The sequence below is a fragment of the Stenella coeruleoalba genome (assembly GCF_951394435.1).
Source record: "Stenella coeruleoalba genome assembly, chromosome: 11".
Classification (NCBI taxonomy): domain Eukaryota; kingdom Metazoa; phylum Chordata; class Mammalia; order Artiodactyla; family Delphinidae; genus Stenella; species Stenella coeruleoalba.
The window spans coordinates 50,866,677-50,884,981 of NC_137157.1; positions in this window are offsets into that span (position 1 = coordinate 50,866,677).

Sequence of the window (18,305 nt, forward strand, 5' to 3'; positions counted from 1 at the left end):
TTGTATCATCTTTAATTTCTTTCATCAGTGTCTTATAGTTTTCTGTATACAGGTATTTTGTCCCCTTGGGTAGGTTTATTCCTAGGTGTTTTATTCTTTTTGTTGCAGTGATAAATGGGAGTGTTTCCTTAATTTCTCTTTCAGATTTTTCATCATAAGTGTATAGGAATGCAAGAGATTTCTGTGCATTAATTTTGTATCCTGCTACTTTACCAAATTCATTGATTAGCTCTAGTAGTTTTCTGGTAGCATCTTTAGGATTCTCTATGTTTAGTATCATGTCATCTGCAAAGTGACAGCTTTACTTCTTTTCTGATTTGGATTCCTTTTATTTCTTTTTCTTCTCTGATTGCTGTGGCTAAAACTTCCAAAACAACGTTGAATAATAGTGGTGAGAGTGGACAACCTTGGCTTGTTCCTGATCTTAGAGGAAATGGTTTCAGTTTTTCATCATTGAGAAAAATGTTGGCTGTGGGTTAGTCATATATGGCCTTTATTATGTTAAGGTAAGTTCCCTGTATGCCTACTTTCTGGAGGGTTTTTATCATAAATGGGTGTTGAATTTTGTCAAAAGTTTTTCTGCATCTCTTGAGATGATCATATGGTTTTTCTCCATCAATTTATTTGTATGTTGTATCACATTGAATGATTTTTGCATATTGAAGAATTCTTGCATTCCTGCATTCTTCCCACTTCATCATGGTGTTTGATCCTTTTAATGTGCTGTTGGATTCTGTTTGCTAGTATTTTGTTGAGGATTTTTGCATCTATGTTCATCAGTGATATTGGGATGTAGTTTTCTTTCTTAGTGACATCTTTGTCTGGTTTTGGTATGATGGCCTCGTAGAATGAGTTTGGGGGTGTTCCTCCCTCTGCTATATTTTGGAAGAGCTTGAGAAGGATAGGTGTTAGCTCTTCTCTAAATGTTTGATAGAATTTGCCAGTGAATCCATTTGGTCCTGGGCTTTTGTTTATTGGAAGATTTTTAATCACAGTCTCAATTTCAGTGCTTGTGATTGGTCTATTTTCCATTTCTTACTGGTTCAGTCTCGGGAGGTTGTGCTTTTCTAAGAATTTGTCCATTTTTTCCAGCTTGTGCATTTTATTGACATATAGGTGCTTGTAGTAATTTCTCAGGATCCTTTGTATTTCTGCTGTGTCAGTTGTTACTTTTCCTTTTTCATTTCTAATTCTATTGATTTGAATCTTCTCCCTTTTTTTTCTTGATGAGTCTGGCTAATGGTCTGTCAATTTTGTTTATCTTCTCAAAGAACTAGCTTTTAGTTTTATTGATCTTTGCTATCATTTCCTTCATTTCTTTTTCATTTATATCTGATTTGATCTTTATAATTTCTTTCCTTATGCTAACTTTGGGGTTTTTTTGTTCTTCTTTCTCTAATTTATTTAGGTGTAAGCTTAGTTTGTTTATTTGAGATGTATCTTATTTCTTGAGGTAGGATTGTATTGCTATAAACTTCCCTCTTAGAACTGCTTTCGCTGCATCTCACAGGTTTTGGGTCATCATGTTTTCATTGTCATTTGTTTCTAGGTATTTTTTGATTTCCTCTTTGATTTCCTCAGTGATCACTTGGTTATTAAATAGTGAATTGTTTAGCCTCCATGTGTTTGTATTTTTTACAGACGTTTTCCTGTAATTGATATCTAGTCTCATAGCATTATGGTCAGAAAAGATACTTGATACGATTTTAATTTTCATACATTTATCAAGGGTTGATTTGTGACCCAAGATATGACCTATCCTGGAGAATGTTCCAAGAGCACTTGAGAAGAAATGTATTCTGTTGTTTTTGGATGGAATGTCCTATAAATATCAACTAAGTCCATCTTGTTTAATGTATCATTTAAAGCTTGTGTTTCCTTATTTATTTTCATTTTGGATGATCTGTCCATTGGTGAAAGTGGGCTGTTAAAGTCCCCTACTCTGATTGTATTACTATCGATTTCCCCTTTTGTGGCTGTTAGCATTTGCCTTATGTATTGAGGTGCTCCTATGTTGGGTGCATAAATATTTACAGTTGTTATATCTTCTTCTTGGATTGATCCTTTGATCATTATGTAGTGTCCTTCTTTGTCTCTTGTAATAGTCTTTATTTTAAAGTCTATTTTTTCTGATATGAGAATTGCTATTCCAGCTTTCTTTTGATTTCCATTTGCATGGGATATCTTTTTCCATCCCCTCACTTTCAGTCTGTATGTGTCCCTAGGTGTGAAGTGGGTCTCTTGGAGACAGCATATATACGGGTCTTGTTTTTGTATCCATTCAGGCAGTCTGTCTTTTGGTTGGAGCATTTAATCCATTTACATTTAAGGTATTTATCGATATGTATGTTCCTATTACAATTTTCTTAATTGTTTGGCATTTGTTATTGTACATCTTTTCCTTCTCTTGTGTTTTCTGCCTAGAGAAGTTCCTTTTGCATTTGTTGTAGAGCTGTTTTGGTGATGCTGAATTCTCTTGGCTTTTACTTGTCTGTAAAGGTTTTAATTTCTCTGTCAAATCTGAATGAGATCCTTGCTGGGCAGAGTAATCTTCATTGTAGGTTTTTCCCTTTCATCAGTTTAAATATGTCCTGCTACTCCCTTCTGGCTTGCAGAGTTTCTGCTGAAAGATCAGCTGTTAAACTTATGGGAATTCCCTTGTCTGCTCTTTGTTGCTTTTCCCTTGCTGCTTTTAATATTTTTTCTTTGTATTTAATTTTTGATAGTTTGATTCATATGTGTCTTGGCATGTTTCTCCTTGGATTTATCCTGTATGGGACTCTTGTGCTTCCTGGACTTGATTGATTACTTCCTTTCCCATATTAGGGAAGTTTTCAACTATAATCTCTTCAAATATTTTCTCAGTCCCTTTCTTTTTCTCTTCTTCTTCTGGAACCCCTGTAATTCAAATGTTGGTGCATTTAATGTTGTCCCAGAGGTCTCTGAGACTGTCCTCAGTTCTTTTCATTCTTTTTTCTTTATTCTGCTCTGCAGTAGTTATTTCCACTATTTTATCTTCCAGGTCACTTATCCATTCTTCTGCCTCAGTTATTCTGCTATTGATCCCATCTAGAGTACTTATAATTTCATTTATTGTGTTGTTCATCATTGCTTGTTTCATCTTTATTTCTTCTAGGTCCTTGTTAACTGTTTCTTGCATTTTGTCCATTCTATTTCCTAGATTTCGGATCATCCTTACTATCATTATTCTGAATTCTTTTTCAGGTAGACTGCCTATTTCCTCTTCATTTGTTAGGTCTGGTGGGTTTTTACCTTGCTCCTTCATCTGCTGTGTCTTTCTCTGTCTTCTCATTTTGCTTATATTACTGTGTTTGGGGTCTCCTTTTCACAGGCTGCAGGTTCATAGTTCCCGTTGTTTTTGGTGTCTGCCCCAAGTGGCTAAGGTTGGTTCAGTGGGTTGTGTAGGCTTCCTGGTGGAGGGGCCTACTGCCTGTGTTCTGGTGGATGAGGTTGGATCTTGTCTTTCTGGTGGGCAGAACCATGTCCGGTGGTGTGTTTTGGGGTGTCTGTGACCTTATTATGATTTTAGGCAGCCTCTCTGCTAATGGGTGGGGTTGTGCATCTGTCTTGCTAGTTGTTTGGCATAGGGTGTCCACCACTGTAGTTTGCTTTTTTTTGAGTGGAGCTGGGTCTTAGTGTTGTGATGGAGAACTCTGGGAGAGCTTTCACCATTTCATATTATGTGGAGCCAGGAGGCCCTTGGTGGACCAATGTCCTGAACTCGGCTGTCCCACCTCAGAGGCACAGGCCTGACACCCGGCTGGAGTACCGAGAGAGAGAGAGAGGGAGAGAGAGACAGACAGAAAGAAAGAAAGAAAGAAAGAAAGGAAGGAAGGAAGGAAGGAAGGAAGAAGGAAAGAAGGAAGGAAGGAAGGAAAGAAGAAAGAAAAATAAATAAATAGAAATAAAGTTATTAAAATTAAAAAGTAATTAAAAAAAGAAAGAAGAGAGCAACCAAACCAAAAAGCAAATCCACCGATGATAAAAAGTGCAAAAAAAAAAAAAAAAAGTGCAAAAACTATACTAGAAAAACAAAAACAAAACGGACAGGCAGAACCCAGGACAAGTGGTAAAAGCAAAGCTATACAGACAAAATCATACAAAGAAGCATACACATACACACTCACAAAAAGAGGAAAAGGAAAAAAAAACTCTCTATTTTTTTATAAAAAGGAAGACAGCAACCAATTCAATAAACAAATCTACCAATAATAATAAACTCTAAATACTAAACTAAGATAAACATAAAACCAGAAACCAGTTAAAACCAGAAACCAGTCAGTCTTATACAACAACCCCCAAATCTACAGTTCCTCCCAAAGTCCACTGCCTCAGTTTTGGAATGACTCATTGTCTGTTCAGGTATTCCACAGGTGCAGGGTACATCAAGTTGATTGTGGAGATTTAATCCGCTGCTCCTGAGGCTGCTGGGAGAAATTTCCCTTTCTCTTCTTTGTTCGCACAGCTCATGGGGTTCAGCTTTGTATTGGCCCCGCCTCCACGTGTAGGTCGCCTGAAGGCGTCTGTTCCCACTCAGACAGGACGGGGTTAAAGGAGCAGCTGATTAGGGGGCTCTGGGTCACTGAGGCCTGGGGGAGAGGGGCAGTGAATGTGGCGTGAGCCTGTGGCCCGCGTGAAGTTGCACCAGCCTGAGGTGTGCCATGGTTCTCCCAGGGAAGTTGTTCCTGGATCACGGGACCCTGGCAGTGGTGGGCTGCACAGACTCCTGGGAGGGGAGGTGTGGATAGTGACCTGTGCTTGCACACAGGCTTCTTTGTGGCTGCAGCAGTAGCCTTAGCCTTTCATGGCGGTCTCTGGTGTCCGCACTGATAGCCACGGCTCGCGCCCATCTCTGGAGCTCGTTTAGGCAGTGCTCTGAATCCCCTCTCCTCACACCCCAAAACAATGGTCTCTTGCCTGTTAGGCAGTTCCAGACTTTTTTCCTGGACTCCCTCCCGGCTAGCTGTGGTGCACTAGCCCCCTTCAGGCTGCGTTCACTCAGCCAACCCCAGTCCTCTCCCTGAGATCTGACCTTCGAAGCCCACACCTCAGCTCCCAGTCCCCACCCACCCCGGCGGGTGAGCAGACAAGCCTCTCAGGCTGGTGAGTGCTGGTTGGCAACGATCCTCTGTGCGGGAATCTCTCTGCTTTGCCCTCTGCACCCCTGTTGCTGCGCTTTCCTTCGTGGCTCCAAAGTTTCCCCCCTGCCCCGCGCCACCCCCCGTCTCTGCCAGTGAAGGGGCTTCCTAGTGTGTGGAAACTTTTCCTCCTTCACAGCTCCCTCCCAGTGGTGCAGGTCCCGTCCCTATTCTTTGTCTCTGTTTTGCCTTTTCTTCTTTTGCCCTACCCAGGTACGTGGGGAGTTTCTAGCCTTTTGGCAAGTCTGAGGTCTTCTGCCAGCGTTCAGTAAGTGTTCTGTAGGAGTTGTTCCACGTGTAGATGTATTTCTGATGTGTTTGTGGGGAGGAAGGTGATCTCTGTGTCCTACTCCTCAGCCATCCTGAAGGTCTCCTCCAGCTGAACTATTTTAAAAATAGAATTGACACTCTTCAGAAGCTTTATATAATTTATGATTTTTTAAAATAGGAGAGATCTTTTTTGCTTTCATCATTTCAAGGATTATCACCTTCATATAAGATTAAATTTTCATAGACCAGATCTCCTAACAGTTAGCACTCTGATTAGTTATTAGTCATTAAGAAAGACTTTCAATGAAGTGAAGTACCCTTGCCTAATGTGAATCTGTAGCTCATAAAATGGTGGTTCGATATGTCAGGATTTTATTTTATATATATTTTATAATATATTTGTATTTGCTTTTACTAGATAATCAGTCTAGTGTTAGAAGTCCAATTGATTATATTTTCACATAGAATTCTTGACATAAGGACAGTCTCATGCCTCCATGTTGGTGTCATATGAGGAGGTAAACATCTTCAGAATTCATTAGAGTTTTTCTCCTAATTGCATTTAAAGATACATTGCAGGCATCTCTCGCTCTCTTAGACATTGCTGCTTTCTTGCACACGCCACACCATGTACCAAATGCCTTGAGATTGGTGGCCTCTGATGCAGAAAGGGCTAAGGGCTTACGGTTAATTAGTCTAACAAAAATACTTCATATAACTTCCTTTTGTTAATAGTCTCCATTTAAACAAACAAAAAAAATCAAACTTTCATCTTCCAAGTTTTGTTAGAATTTATCTAAATGGACTTGAAACCCCTAGGAAGTTGATGCCTCAGGAACTGGAGCAACAGTGAGGATGCCCATGTGGCAGTGGCTTCTTGCTGGGCAGCGGTGAGGTCTTGGGAGGCAAAGGCCCAAAACCTGAAACCTGAGCAGAGGTCCCTTGTGATTCCAAATAAAAAGCCATTACTGGGCCCAAATAGCCAAAACAATTTCGAAAAAGGAGAGCAAAGTTAGAGGACTCACACTTCCTGATTTCAAAACATATTTAAAAGAGACAGTAAGAAGTTCTGGGAGGTGCTCCTTGGTGTGAGCCTTCCCATAGTCCACCTTTAGCCCCACCAAAGGACCTGTAGGCTTCAGTGCTTGGTTGCCTCAGGCCAAACAACCAAAAGGGAGGGAATTCAGCCCCACCCATAAGCAGACAAGCAGATAAAAGTTTTACTGAGCTCTGCCCACCAAAGCAACACCCAGCTCTACCCACCACCAGTCCCTCCCATCAGGAAGCTTGCACAAGCCTCTTAGATAGCCTCATTCATCAGAGAGCAGACAGCAGAAGCAAGAGTAACTACAATTCTGCAGCCTGTGGAACGAAAACCACATTCACAGAAAGATAGACAAAATGAAAAGGCAGAGGACTGTGTACCAGATGAAGGAACAGGATAAAACCCCAGAAAAACAACTAAATGAAGTGGAGATAGGCAACCTTCCAGAAAGAGAATTCAGAATAATGATAGTGAAGATGTTCCAGGACCTCGGAAAAAGAATGGAGGTAAAGATCAAGAAGATGCAAGAAATGTTTAACAAAGACCTAGAAGAATTAAGGAACAAATAATCAGAGATGAACAATACAATAACTGAAATGAAAAGTACACTACAAGGAAGCAATAGCAGAATAACTGAGGCAGAAGAATGGATAAGTGACCTGGAAGACAGAATGGTGGAATTCACTGCTGTGGAACAGAATAAAGAAAAAAGAATGAAAAGAAATGAAGACAGCATAAGAGACCTCTGGGACAACATTAAATGCACCAACATTTGCATTATAGGGATCCCAGAAGAAGAGAGAAAGGACCCGAGAAAATATTTGTAGAGATTATAGTCGAAAACTTCCCTAACATGGGAAAGGAAATAGCCACCCGAGTCCAGGAAGCACAGAGAGTCCCCGGAAGGATGAACCCAAGGAAAAACATGCCAAAGCACATAGTAATCAAATAGACAAAAATTAAAGACAAAAAAAAAAAAAATTATTGAAAGCAACAAGGGGTTAAATGACAAATAACATACAAGGAAACTCCCATAAGGTTAACAGCTGATTTCTCAGCAGAAACTCTACAAGGCAGAAGGGAGTGGCACAATATATTTAAAGTGGTGAAAGGGGAGAACCTACAACCAAGATTACCCAGCAAGGATCTCATTCAGATTCGATGGAGAAATCAAAAGCTTTACAGACAAGCAAAAGCTAAGAGAATTCAGCACCACCCAACCAGCTCTACAACAAATGCACAAGGAACTTTTCTAAGTAGGAAACATAGGGCTTCCCTGGTGGCGCAGTGGTTGAGAGTCCACCTGCCGATGCAGGGGACACGGGTTCATGCCCCGGTCTGGGAAGATCCCACATGCCTCGGAGCTGGGCCCGTGAGCCATGGCCACTGGGCCTGCACATCCAGAGCCTGTGCTCCACAACGGGAGAGGCCACAACAGTGAGAGTCCTGCGTACCGCAACAACAACAACAACAAAAATCTGTGTTCAGAAAACTATAAGACACTGATGAAAGTAATCAAAGATGACACAAACAGTTGGAGAGATATACCATGTTCTTGGATTGCAAGAATAAATATTGTGAAAATGACTGTACTATCCAAAGCAATCTACAGATTCAATGCAGTCCCTATCAAATTACCAATGGCAGTTTTTACACACCTAGAGCAAAAAATCTTAAAATTTGTATGGGGACATAAAAGACCCTGAAAAGCCAAACAATCTTGAGGGAAAAAAATGGAGCTAGAGGAATCAGGCTCCTTGACTTCAGACTATACTACAAAGCTACAGTAATCAAGACAATATGGTACTGGCAGAAAAACAGAAATATAGATCAATGGAACAGGATAGAAAGCCCAGAGATAAACCCATGCACCCATGGTCAACTAATCTATGACAAAGGAGGCAAGGATATACAATGGAGAAAAGACAGTCTCTTCAATAGGTGGGGCTGGGAAAACTGGACAGCTACATGTAAAAGGATGAAATTAGACACTCCCTAACACTATACACAAAAATAAACTCAAAATAGATTAGAGACCTAAATGTAAGACCGGACACTATAAAACTCTTAGAGGAAAACATAGGAAGAACATTCTTTGACATAAATCACAGCAAGAACTTTTTTGACCCACCTCTTAGAGTAATGGAAATAAAAACAAGAATAAACAAATGGGACCTAATGAAACTTCAAAGCTTTTGCACAGCAAAGGAAATGATAAATAAGACAAAACGACAACCCTCAGAAAGGGAGAAATTATTTGCAAACGAATCAACGGACAAAGGATTAATCTCCAAAATATGCAGACAGCTCATGCAGCTCAATATTAGAAAAACAAACAACCCAATGAAAAAATGGGCAGAAGACCTAAATAGACATTTCTCCAAAGAAGACATACAGATGGCCAAGAGGCAGGTGGAAAGCTGGTCAACATCACTAAGTATTAGAGAAATGCAAATCAAAACTACAATGAGGTATCACTTCACACTAGTTAGAATGGGCATCACCAGAAAATCTACAAACAACAAACGCTGGAGTAGGTGTGGAGAAAAAGGAACCTTCTTGCACTGTTGGTGGGAATGTAAATTGATACAGCCATTATGGAGAACAGTATGGACATTCCCTAAAAAACTAAAAATAGAATTGCCATATGACCCAGCAAACCCACTACTGGGCATATACCCAGAGAAAGCCATAATTCAAAAAGACACATGCATCCCAATGTTCATTGCAACACTATTTACAATAGCCAAGTCCTGGAAACGACCTAAATGCTCATTGACAGACAAATGGATAAAGATGTGGTACATATATACAATGGAATATTAGCCATAAAAAGGAACGAAATTGGGTCATTTGTAGCGACGTGGACGGACCTAGAGACTGTCATACAAAGTGAAGTAAGTGAGAAAGAGAATAACAAATATCATATATTAACGCATATATGTGGAATCTAGAAAAATGGTACAGATGAACCGGTGTGCAAGGCGGAAATACAGACACAGATGTAGAGCACAATCATATGCCCACCAAGGGGGGAATGCAAGGGAGGGGAGTGGTGGTTGGATGAATTGGGAGATTGGCATGGACATATATACACTATGTATAATATACATAACTAATAAGAACCTGCTGTATAAAAAATAAGTAATTTAAAAAAAAAGAAACCCTTAGGAAGTAAAAGGGGGCAGAGAAATGAGTTGATAATTCTCCGTATCACACAGCATGGCTGTACCTGCACTTTAAAGGCATTTCATATTTACAGAGCTAAAGGATAGGTTGCTATCTGTATCTTAATTAGAAATGTGAGCAGTGACATCTTTCAAAATATACTATCTTACAGTTTGTATTGACACTAGGAATTTCAATGTTGTATGTTCCCTTTTTGCTACAGAAGGAGGTTTTCACTGATCATTCTTCTGGGAGCAAAAATTGCAGAGTTTTTGCAGAGGTGACTTTGGCATTATATAGACAATTGTGTGTTTGTGTGTGTGTGTGTGTGTGTGTGTGTGTGTGTGTGTGAGTGTTGGGAGACAGAGTGTAGGGTCATGGTGAGGAAATGGAGGATGGTTCTTATTTCTTCTCCTTTTGTGCTGTGCTGGCCCAGGCGGTAACCTGACTGTCTACAAGTCATCTTTTTTGTGCAAGGCTCTGAAGGGCAACAAGAGTATTTGCAGTTCATGCGCATGTGAGTTGGAAAGGAGCAGCAGGCAGTCAACACAGCATTAGAAGCTGTAGCACTCTATAAGCTATTGTAGCAAACAGTATGAAATAGCATTTTGATAATAGCTCATTTTCATTGGCTGCAGCAAAGGTTCAATGAGTAAATGGCTCTAGAGAAACAGGAAATTCTTCAACCTAAAATCAATTTAGTCAAGATGTCTGCATGGGCACAGGCTCCCCACAAGTTAATAGCAGCTACTTCTGAACAAAAATATTTTTCAAAAGGGAGAAGGAGCGAGCTCTGCTTTATTTCAGGCTCAAGCAAATGCCAGGTTTTTTTTTTTTTAATAAATAAACTTTTAATTTTAGAATAATTTTAGATTTACAGAAAAGTTTCAAAGCTAGTCTAGAGAGTTCCCTTGTACTCTATGCCCAGTTTCCCCTATTCTTAACATTTTACATTAGTAATGGTACATTTGTCCTAATCAATTAACCAATCATCATGCATTATTATTACTTAAAGTCTGTACTTTATTCAGTATTCCTTAGTTTATACCCAATGTCCTTTCTCTGTTCCAGGGTCTCGCCTGGTATACTATATTAAATTTACTTGTCGCATCTCCTTAGGCATCTCTTGGCTGTGACCGTCTCTCAGACTTTCCCTATGTTTGATGACCTTGACAGTTTTGAGGAGTACTGGTCATGTATTTTATAGAATGTCCTCAGTTGGGATTTGTCTAATATTTTCCTCATGATTAGCCTGGAGTTACCAGGTTTGAGGAGGAAGACCATTCAAGGTAGAGTATCGCTTCCATTCCATCACATCAAGTCTGAACATGTACCTTACCACTGTTGATGTTTTACCTTGATCACCTGGCTAAGGTAGAGTTTGTCAGGTTTCTCCACTATAAATTTACCCTGTTCCCCACTTTCCCATACACTAGCCTTTAGGAGGAATTCACTATGTGCAGCCCACCCTTCAAGAGTGGGGACTTAGGCTTCACAAAGGCCAGTTTTTGTTTTTTCTTTGTTTTTTTGAATTTTATTTATTGTTTGTTTTTTGTTTGTTTGTTTGTTTGTTTTTGCGGTACTTGGGCCTCTCACTGTTGTGGCCTCTCCCGTTGCGGAGCACAGGCTCCGGACGCACAGGCTCAGCGGCCATGGTTCACGGGCCCAGCCGCTCCGCGGCATATGGGATCTTCCCGGACCGGGGCACGAACCTGTGTCCCCTGCATTGGCAGGCGGACTCTCAACCACTGCGCCACCAGAGAAGCCCTATTTATTTATGTTTTATACAGCAGGTTCTTATTAGTTATCTATTTTATACATATTAGTGTATATATGCCAATCCCAATCTCCCAATTCATCACACCACCACCACCCCACAAGGCCAGTTTTTACACGGGCAGATTATGGAAGAAGTTGATACTTATCTTCAAAGCTTGTTCTCCACAAGTGTGTGCTTGTACATTCTGTAGGTTAGTTATCCTATAGCTACTCACATCCCCTGATTTGGTCCAGGTATTAGGTGGCCACGGGCAGAGACTATGTGGTACCCTTTCCTCCCAGGCACACAGCTAAGCTACATCTCCCAGGCATCCCTATTTCTGACCGATAGAACGTGACCAGAGGGGATGTGTACCCACAGAAGCCTCCCAGTCAGCTCAGCTTCTCCCCGCACCGGGCTCTCCTCCAGGTAAAGAATTCATGATACTATTTTCTAATACTTCTAAGATGTATATTTAAAAAAATTCAACTTTGCTGACATCAGTGGCACCTTACATTTTTCAAGATGTAGTAGCTTAAGCCAAAGTGATGATTCTGTTTTTCCCATCAATGATTGTTTCCGGCCAATGGAGTGGAAGGGGAAGCTCTCTGGGGCCCCGATAGATGTTTTCTCACTCTTAAAAAGGGGCTCAAGAAAGATATTTTCCCCCTTCTGGCTTAAGGACTTATGTGAATTGCTATCATTATCTTGTGATAATAAGGAAATTACCCTGGGAACCTGAGTTGACATGCTGAGCATGGCAGAGTGGAAATATGGGAAGAATCTGTGGTTTTAATGATGCTGTTGATCTCTGGACTCACCGACAGTGGAATCCACCTCTCTCTGGACATCTTGATATGTGTACATTAAATCCCTTAATTTAAAAATCACTTGAGCTACTTGCAGCCAAAACCATCCTAATAGTTATAAAGATAACAGTGAAATAAACACACCTTCAGAAGCCCATCAAGTGGTGTTAGGGAGAGGGCACTGGGACAGGAGTTAGGGCAGGTGGGTGTCAGCCTGCACAGCTGCCAGCAGGTGCTTGATATCGATCAAGTGACTAACTCCTTGGGCTACGGTTTTCTCATTTCTAAAATAAAGGATCTCCAAGGCCTCTACCCGTTCTAAAATACTTGTTTCTTGAGTGTATCTAGACCAAACTCTTCTGTTATATTTAAGTCATAGGGGGAGTTCAGAGGTTTAAATACCTGGCCTAAGGTTTCTTCTCTAGTTAGTGAAGAAACCTTACCGCTGACTTTGTGACTACCAGTCCAGTGTACTCTTTTATTTATGCCTTCCCAAGGAGGCGTTTATTAGAACATATATGATTCGCACAAAGGTTCACAAACTCAACTCACAATAATTCAAGCCAATTTATTTGTGTCTATGACTGGTAGTCCTGGGATTAATTTGGCTTCATACATGGCTGCTTCTGAGAGTTCAAACAATGCTTCTCTCCCCCTCTCTTTCTCTCTCTTCCTTCCACTTTCTTTTTTTCTTAAGCCCACTGCATTCTTAATTAAGATCCCTCCACATAGTGGGAGAGATGGGCACTCACAGTTGCAGGTGATATTGTCCTCACAGGTCATGATCTTAGCGGAGTCACCTTCCTTGTAGGGGACATATGTTGATTGTTCGACAAACTTTCGGAAGAAGAATCACACTTCTTCGAATCCATATGATGGGAATGGGGGGCAACTCCCTGTCTCACCTAGGGAGGGTGAGATGCACTCCAAGCTGGCCCGTCAGGCTGTTACATTCCCCCAGCCGTGAAGATTGTCTTCACAAGGAAGGTAGGGATTTGAAATGAAACGACTATCAATAGTTTGAAAAGAGGCTGGTAGTAATAAAAATACCAATTTGCCTCCCTCTAGATAAACAATGTAAATCAATCCATTAGAAAGTACTTGTGAGATAGGCTTTGACATTTCTGCTTTGATAATTTTGAAATTTCTCAGAATAATTTTCCATTCGATTGAGGTTTTTCTCTACTTCAGAACTCAAGTCACAGCTAATGACCCTAAAGACTCTGAATAGTTCCAGAGGTGGTTTAAAAGCAGGGGCTCTCAAACTTAAGCTTGGGTCAGAATCACCAGGAGAGTTTGTTAAAACAGACTGCTGGGCCCCTCCTCCAGGGTTTCCAGGTCAGTAGGTCTGGGGGGTAGCCTGAGAATCTGCATTTCTAATAAGTTCCCAGGGACCTTGCTGCTGGTCCAGGGACCCCACTTTGAGAATCACTGCCCTAGAACATTCATGGAGGCTCCTACATGTACATTATTTAGACATACACATCATTATGACGAAAGAGGAATCTTATCAATACAAGGTATTATATTCATCATTACAAGGAAAGAATCTTATTTCTTCTTGTAGGCATAGCATAAAAGTTAAACTAGATGTAATTTTGGAACTGGGATTTTTGAGAGAGACTTTTCAGTTTGAACTTACCAAATCCTTCCATGGGCACAGAATCACCCGAGGATCTTTTTAAAACAGAGATTCTCAATCAGGGTCTCTGGGACGAGGCCTGAGAGTTTGTGTTTCTGGCAGGCTGCCTGTAGCAAAGCTAGCCCACGTAAACAAGGCTAGCCCGTATAAATTCTTGGGAAACAAAGGGTTTTCTGCGTCTCAAGTCCCAGCCCTGAAATGTATGCCTGTTGGTGAAAAGATGACTTTCTCAGAGTGAATTAATGGATGATTTGGAAGTGGCCCGTCGCTTTCTTGCACTGTACTCTCCTTGAGGGCTGGCCTCAAGAAACACATTTCAGCCTCTTTTTTTTTTTTTTTTTTTTGTCAGTTTAGTCCAGATTCCCCAACTTATAGTTTAGGTAGAATCTTGCTGTGACACTTTTTTTTTTTTTTTTTTTTTTTTTTTTTTTTTTTTTTTTGCCGTACGCGGGCCTCTCACTGTTGTGGCCTCTCCCGTTGCGGAGCACAGGCCCCGGACGCACAGGCTCAGCGGCCACGGCTCACGGACCCAGCCGCTCCGCGGCATGTGGGATCTTCCCGGACCAGGGCACGAACCCATGTCCGCTGCATCGGCAGGCAGACTCTCAACCACTGCGCCACCAGGGAAGCCCAACACTTTTATAATTTAGGTTGAAATTCTAACCTTCCAAACACTTTGTGATTAAAGGACCTAGATGCTGTGGATAATACATTCGAGTTCTCTGGTGACCGTTTGCCTTTTACACATGTCCAAATGGCCTTATTTTTTCATCAGCTCAGTTCAAGTTGTACATAAAGCCCTCTTTGGCCTCCAGTGGCCGTGCCCACTACAGCTCTGGCAACTACTTCTTTCTCCCTCATTCCCACTCTGTTCTTTTAATTTCACTCTTGTATTTCAAGAACTTCTGTTTTTGGTTACTGTCTCCAATGGGTAAAGTAACCGGATTTCTTTAAGCAGTGTTTATACAATTTGTGAGAAGACCTGACTTTTCAATCAAATCCTTCCTTCCTCACTCAGTGACCCACTGTGACTTCCTAGTGCTGCCACATCAAATCTGTACTCCTCTGCCTGCCTTTAAAAGCAGGAATTTCTGGTGACCTGACATCTAGCAGGCTATGGATTTTTACAAGCAGTACCTACAGTATCAAACTAGTAATAATGCAGCCAGTGGCCAGCCTAGGTCAGTGTTCTTCCTGAGCTAAAAGCCGCATAATTTAAAACAAGGGCTCAATGGGAGTTCTGTATCACAGAGCCATAGCTGGCCATCCTTTCTTGAAATTTTTTTTGATTACGTTATATTAATAAGAAACAGGCCAAATTCTTTAATCAGTCTCCTTGAGTGAGTGAAAATATTCCACTTCAATACGACCAGGCTGCATCTCTTAGCGTACAATTAATGAGTGGGAGTTGCACAAGGGCAAATGAAACTCCAGTACATCCGATCTTGTGATGGTTAACATCTATGGATGTTCTGTTCAATGCTGAATTCAATTTAATGTTGAATCACTTCAGGAAATCCAAAGGATTCTCATTACACATGGGTGAGTGTTTCCTCACAGAGGTACAGTACTTGGCATCTCCTAGATGAGTGTGAATCACCACTTCGTCTGGCTGCTGTACAAGCACACATTGTTTTATTGAACAGAGGGTAAAAAGTCACATAAAACACTGCATACTACAAATGGCTGGGGAATAATTTGACTTGCCTTGGTGCAACTTAATTTACACATTGGACTTCTAGAAAATAAAAAAGAACAACTCTGCCATAAATATAGCTTAGTCTGGGCACATAAACCATGAATGGCTTTGATTATTATTTTTTTAGTTAAATTCCTCTTACCCTTTTTTTGGATTGTAATATTTTTAAGATAAAACTACTTGAAGGTAGGGAGAAAATTAAAGAGAATGAAAATAGGGTAAGAAAGCCTTGCTGTAGGCAAAATAGAAGAGGAAGACAAAGAACATAAATTTTTCTCAGATTTCTAACACATAATCATTTATTCCCAACTCTATGGAATATAGCATATTTTCTTCTTTGCAGGGCCGAAATGTTTTTCCCCTGAACTTCTGATTTTTAGCCACACTTAAGGTTTGGCATATTGTCTCCAGAAAGAAACAATAATGAACTTGTATTTCAAGCTCAGACAACACCCAGGGGATATTGCTTTAAATAGGATATTCTTGATGACTTTGTAAATTATGCTTGTTCTATAGGATGTCACTATCTCTGGAATTTTGTATACATGAAGATATTTGGATAAATACTGTATGCAGAGATCCTGATTTGAGCATTTGTGTTAGTAAAGGGAAAAATTAGGCTATCACTAGAATATTATCTTGACATTTCCAAACATCCCATGCATTTGTCCTGAAATACCCAGTTAAGTGATACTAAAATGTCTTCTGAGGGGAGATCTGAGTTACTTAGAACATTTACAAGTGAATAATGTGTATGGATATACATGGATCCAGTCTGAATTGGTTTCCACACTGAATCAGAATTAAGGAAAAGGGAGAGACAGGCACAAAAATGTGCTCTAGAGCTGTTCTTGACTCCTTACCCCCTGAGGCTATAGAAAGCCTTGCTGTCACCCAGGATTCCACTGTCGAGCAGAGTTGCAGGTAGGAAATTCAGTCCTTTCTTTTATTTCTCATACATTTTAAACTTTGTTTTCAGTATTGCAGTGCACATTTTTATTTCTACACATCAATTCATTAAAACCTCTAGCTCTCTTTCTGGAAGGTAACTTAATAGCAGACTGGGGCTTTGCTGTGGTTTCAGGTAGTGCTAATTTTTCTGAAATATCCTTTGGGCTGTTGATTAGTCCAGCTCGCCTGGTCCCATCTGATGGGTCTGCCTACGCCACACTGAGGGCAGAGCAATCTTTGGTGAACACCAGGCCTTGGGTTCAGGCCTGTGTCACCTCATGGCCATTTTTCTCTCATCTCCTCCCATGATCTCCAGGTGGTAAGAACCCATCTTCCTCCCCCCGACTCTAAAATGCCTTCCTAGTCTGGCTGAAATCTCTCTCTCTTCAGACTCTCTCCTCTGGCATGGGCTGAGGCTTAGAAAAGAAACCCAAGAAGTCCTGTTTCAGACCTCCCATAGGCAAGGAAGCCCAGCCCAGAGTCTACTACCTGCTTGAATGCAGAAGAGAAAATGAAAAATATCTCAAAATATTAAACTGCCACACATGTTTTCTTGTTTTTGGATCCTTCAGTTCCTGGATCTGGACCGTAATATCTGATTTTCACAACGTGACTTGGATATGAAGGGCTTGTGGGAGGCCAGCTTGCCATAACTTTGGTTAAGAAAGATGGACGTCATGTACGTGGACTTAGAGCCAAAGATTAGAGTTTGAATCCTCCCTCTTGCTACTACTCAACTGTCATGATGGATAACTTTCTTAACATTTCTCCTCCTCATTCCTTTTCCCCCATCGGACCTCCATTGTCTTTCACCTGGACCACTATAAAAATCTCCTAACTAGTCCCTTGTCTCCAATATTACCCTCTCCAGTCTATCATCTATCTTAATCATATATACACATATGGTCACCTCAGGTCCTTCATCCAAAACCCTCCAATGACTCCCTGTTGGCCAGAGGGCAAAGTTCAAAATTCATAGCAATTTGTGATGGGCTTTTTCATGCTACTCAGGGGCAGATACTCCCAGTTGTCTTCCAAATTCCATTCTCTCTTTTTTCTTTACTAATATTATCACAAATTTTAAACTGAGCACATTGGTCCCCATAGCAGAAGCTATTAGAAGTCTTTAGCAGTAGACGTGGCCATGTGACTAGTTCTGATGAATGAATTATAAGCAGAAGCGTCCCATGGCAGCTTCTAAGAATCTCCCTTAAAAGAAAGCTGGTTTATGCCTTTGTTCCTTTTTTCTTTTCTTTCCCTTCTTTCTGCTGCTCAAAATGTGGATGGGATGGCTGAATCAGGAGTAGCCATCTTGGACCACAGGGAGGCCATGCATGTTGAAAAAAGATCAAATGAATCTGATTTCCTGAAGACTTCTTTTCACCAACCCACCGTACCAACCCAGAAACTTCTTGTTTCTCACTGGAAACAAGTGAAAACACTTGCTCTCACTTGTTTAGCTCTAGGAAAGCTAGAAAACGCTCTCCAATCTCATTTTCCTCCTTCCTGTACTCACAAGCATGCCGAACTGTTTGCTGTTCTTGAATTCATCACACAGTTCCTTGCTTCTGTGTCTTGCCACTTGCTGCTTCTCTGCTGTATGTTTTATCTTTTCTGGTAAATTTCTTGTTAAGACCCACTTCAAGAATCTCCTCCTTTGGGAAGACTATTCACTCACAGCCAGGCAAATATGGTAATTTTTTTTTTTCCATCATTGTATCTCGTGCATCTGACTAACACAGACTCATCACATCCCACTATCAATGTTTTATTTACCTATTTGTTCTACATAATAGACAGTGA